This window comes from Tupaia chinensis, unplaced genomic scaffold (genome assembly GCF_000334495.1).
Source record: "Tupaia chinensis unplaced genomic scaffold, TupChi_1.0 Scaffold000187_1, whole genome shotgun sequence".
Lineage (NCBI taxonomy): Eukaryota > Metazoa > Chordata > Mammalia > Scandentia > Tupaiidae > Tupaia > Tupaia belangeri.
Genome location: NW_006159662.1, coordinates 1,595,296 through 1,600,431, shown reverse-complemented (window position 1 = coordinate 1,600,431; position 5,136 = coordinate 1,595,296).

The window sequence follows — 5,136 nt, the reverse complement described above, 5'->3', positions numbered from 1 at the left end:
TTGTGTTTCTTTCAAATTCTTGAAGTGCAGCCTTAATGTTCAGGAGCAAGCAGACAGAGGTGATCCAGAAACTCTTTGCTGTTCTATTGTGCTTGCGCTAGCTCGTTTGTTGGAGGCTGAATTATTAGTAGAAAATCTTCATTCCCTTAAAAATCTAGTTCACTGTAGCCATGTGGAACCTTGTCTTCTGCCGCTAGCTCGTTTGCTGGAGGCTGAATTATTAGTAGAAAATCTTCATTCCCTTAAAAATCTAGTTCACTGTAGCCATGTGGAACCTTGTCTTCCAGGAAATTTTTGTCTTAAGGTGCATGTGCTTGTTGGAGAGAGAGAGAGAGAGAGAGAGCGAGAGAGAGACAGTGAGAGGGAAAGTAAGAAATCATCCCCCAGGAGGGATGCGAGTCCTTCTACATTCTCCTCCCAGGATGGGGCACACATGCACATGCACCTGGTGTGAGTTTTAAGCTACTGGGTCCAAGACTTGAACCAAGGTTGACCATGTGGGAGTTTAGTGATGTAACTGCCACACCATCTGCTAGCTCCTTCTTACGTATTTTTAAAAAGCATTTATTTATTTATTTATTTGTTGTGATTTTCAAGCTGTTGTGTCTGGAACTTGTATCGCAGTTAGTCATGTGGGAATCCAGCACCTTAACCACCATGCCACTCGCTGACCCTGATCTTTATATAATTTAAAGCTTTATCACAAGTTTATATATGTTTTTGATTAATGTAGCTTCTTGATTAATTGACCCTTAAATCAGAAATGTCCCTCTTTATATCTGATAATATTCTTTATCCTGAGGTTAACTTTGTCTGATAGTAATATAGCCAGTTTTCTTAAGTATGTTGTGTCTTTTTGAATCCTTTTACTTTCAACCTAGTCTATATATTTAAAGTCTGTTTCTTAGAGACAACTTAAGTTGGGTCTTGTTTTTCTTTTTTTCCAGTTATATGATAATCTCTGTCTTCTTTTTCTTTTTTCCTTTGTTTTAAGAGAGATTTTCGCGGGACCAGCAGTTGGCGTAATGGCTATGTCACTGGACTCCCATGTAGTTGACCACAGTTTGAACCTGGACCCAGTGGCTTAAACTCATGCCAGGTGTGTGTGCGTACATGCCCAAGATCTCGAGAGGAGCATAGAGGAGAAGGGATTGTGGCGTGGCTATCCCCCTAGGGGATGATTTCTCACTTTCTGTCTCTGTCTCTCTCTTGTCTTTCTGGTGAGTGCACACACCCTAACAGCAAAAACTTCTCCAAAAAAAAAAAAAGAGGTTTTTTCTATAGGCGTGTGCGCTCACCAGAGAGACAGAGAGACAGAAAGCGAGAAATCATCCCCTAGGGAGGGCTTCACTGTAATCCTTTCTTCTCCATTCTCCTTTCAGGATTTTAGGCACACACACACACACACACACACACACACACACACACACACACTCTGTGTGAGTTTTGAGTTGCTGGATCCAGGACTCAAATCACAGTCGACAAGGTGGGAGTCCAGTGATGTAACCTGATAATCTGCTGGTCCTAGAAAATTCTCTGTCTTTTTTGGTTTTTGGAGAGGTTTTTGCTATAGGGTTTGTGTGCTCACCAGAAAGAGAGAGAGAGACAGAAAGCAAGAAGTCACTCCCTGGGGGGGATGGCCACGCCACAATCCCTTCTCTTCCATTCTTCTCTTGGGATCTTGCGCACACATGCACAAGTACCAGGTGAGAGTTTAAGCCACCGGGTCTGGGACTTGAACAGCAGTCAACTACATGGGAGTCCAGCAATATAGCCATTATGCCAACTGCTGGCCCCAAATCTCTGTCTTTTAGCTGAAATATTTGGACCATTTATATTTCATTTAATTATCAACATGACTGAGGTTAAATCTCTATCAGCTTACCATTTCCCCTCCATTTTCCACTTACTCTTTTTTCTTCTTTAACTTATCACAGTTTACCTTTTAAAAATTTTGGAGAATTCTTGAATTAGAAGAAAAAAGAATTTTTGTTTTAACATTACTATACTTGCTGATTTGCTACAAGTGAGGGTAAATGGGAAATGAGAATGTCAAGGATGCTTCTAAGATTTGAGAGTGGATGATTGGGACAATAGCTGATAGACGTATGGTGGTTAGAGTGATGACCACCAGAATTCCAGAATGTGACCTTATTTGGAAATACAGTTCTTTATTTCTTCTTCTTCTTTGTTTTTAAAGTTTCTTACAGGACTCTTCAGTTCACTGGAGAGAAACAGAGAGCAAGAGAATGGTATGCTAGAGATAATTCTGAGCATCTCTTCTCAACTTCATATTCAGCAATGTATGTTACAAGCTTGATGTCAGCTATGATGGAGTATTTACACCATGGAGATTGACAAATGTTACAAATTAGAGCCTTCTTCATTTTACCTTTTTTCCTTCCTTCCTTTTATGAGAGAATTCATGTATTTACCAGTGAGAGACAGAGAGACAAAGATAGAGAGAGGGAGAAAGGACTCTCAGTGAGGCATTGTCATTCCACAATCCTTTCCCCATTTCTCTGTCCTGTTGGGATCTTGGGCACACATACAGACACACCTAGTGTGTTTTGAAATCCACCGAGGCCAGGATTTGAACAGCACAATGTCTGGCAGCACACGTTTACCAATTCCTCTGAATTAAATGACTAAATCATGAATTTCCATTGAGACCTTGAATTTTAGGAATCAAGAATAAATGGTGGGGGGACCAGCAGTTGGTGAAATGGCTATGTCACTGGACTCCCATGTAGTCGATGGGGGTTTGAATCCTGGAGCCGGTGGCTTAAACTCACGCTGGGTGTGTGTGCGTGTGTGTGCGTGCATGCCCAAGATCCCAAGAGGAGAACAGAGGAGAAAGGATTGCGGCGAAGCCGCAGTTCATTTCTTACTTTCTGTCTTTTTGTCTATCTTTCTGGCGAACAAATGTGCCCTATAGCAAAAAAAATTCTCAAAAAAAAGAAATCTCAAAAAAAGAAAAAGAGAGAGAGAGAGACTATAGTTGGGACATTTAGATAGCGGTTGGGACTACCAACTTAGTTTTGTACAATATTTGATCTTGGAAGTAGACATAAATTTTTGAGGGTAGAATGAAAAAGGAAAATGAAAGAGAGAGTCCTGAGAAGGAGAAGCAATCAGGATGAGCCAGGGCAAAATTTTCATGCTAAGCTTGTGGGTTTGTTTAACTGTTTAATGAGGCAGAAGGTCAAGAAGAGAAAGGACTAAGAACAGGCCAAAAACCAGAATTGTTAGAAGCTTGTTGGTGACTTCTAAAAATCTGTTTAGCAGAGAGGGTGGGAGGCTAATGGCTAGTGTTGAGTGAGGGAAATGTGAGGAAAAGGAAGCGGCGGAAGTCAAGAGCCTTTTGAGAATCTGTCAGTGAGAGTGGGTGGGTGGGAGAGCAGTAGAGGGTATGTAGCCTGGGCAGAGGGAAGGGCTGCTGGAGGGACCAGGTAGTGATCAGACATTGGGAGGCCGTGGGGCCGAGGGTGAGAGAGATGGATCCCTGTTCTCTCAGGTGAGAGGGAAGAAGCATGGTACACCAAAGTTGGGGAAGTAGAGCAGATTTGACAGACTCTTTTTCTTCTCAAAGTGTTGATCCATGGACATCTTGGATCTGGTCAGAAACACAGAATCTTGGGCCTCCCCCTATTTAAGTAGGATTTTCAGTTTGACAAGATCCTTAGTGTTTCTCAAATGTGCCTGCGAACCAGCAGGGTCAGTGATGCTGATGTTGCTGGTCCATGGGCCACACTTTGCACAGCAGGGATAGGGAAATGCTTAGGATTTAGTCTCTGGCATTCTACTGTGGCATTTGAGTCCCATCTCTTCTCTGTACTGTGTGACCTCCAGCATGCTATTGGGTTGTGGGAAAAGTCATAATGCCTTTTTGCATAGAAAAGCATAGAAAAAATACATCATGACTTTTCCAACAACCCAATGACTTCTTTAGGCCTCACCCATCGAGAAGAGGATCACAATAAAGCCTACGTCTTCTGGTTGTGGAGAAACGTAAAGTAACAAAACTTCCCATGTTCAGAAAGCATTCAGTGACATTAATCATTGTCATGACTGACACTCCAAGCCGGAGAGAAGAGCTGAGGGGTGTTGAAAAGATAGGATTGAGGAGCCTTAGAAGATGCCATGACACAGCTCAGCATTGTGGGGGGAAGGTTCCCCTCAGAGACCCTGGCTGTGTCCCTTTCTCCAGCAATACGCAGGGCTGGATGGCAGTAGGGGCAAAGTCAACATGAGGGTAGGGTTCGCAGGGACAGCCTGCTGAAAGTCTGGAGATTATGGTTGAAACATTCTGGCCTAGCCAGAGGATCCCATCTGGGTAGAGAAGACCTGCTTGAAGGAAGAAAAGGATGCCAAGAACATCCTTCATCCCACAGGGAGCAGGGAGAAGGTTGTCCTAATGAATTTATGGCTTTCAATCCCCTTCTGATCAAGTACTTCATTCTTGTCTCTCTTTTTAAAGAAATCAAAGTCAATGTCAGCAACCATGGTGTGGTGGTTTGAAAACTATCCTTCTAAAATGGATGACCACTGGAATTCCAGAATGTGACCTTATTTGGAAATAGGTCTTTCTTTCTTTTAAATTTGCTGTATAAGGCTCATGTACTTGCTGGAGAGAGACAGAGAGAGAGAAAGAGGGAAAGGGATAAAGCACCCCCCCGCCCCAGGGGGCATGGCCATGCTACAATCCCTTCTCCTCCATTCTCCTCTCAGGATTCTGGGTACACATGCACACGCACCTGGCATGATTCTCTCTTTTCTCTCTCTCCCTTTCTTAAGAGAGACTTTTGCCATAGGATGTATGTGCTCACTGGAGAAGGAGAGAGAGAGAGAGAGAGAGAGGCAGACAGAGAGAGACAGAAAGCGAGAAATCATTGCCTAGGGGATGGTCATGCCACAATCCCTTCTCCTCCATTTTTCTCTCAGGATCTTGGGCATGCACACACATGCACCCGGCCTGAGTTGTAAGTCGCTGGGTTGTAAGACTCAAACCGTGATTGACTGCGTGGCAGTCCAGTGATGTAACCATTACACCATCTGCTGGTGCCTGGTCCCAGCATAATTTTAAAGCTGCCAGATCTGGGATTCCAACTGGGCAGTGGGCCATGTGTGATCCAA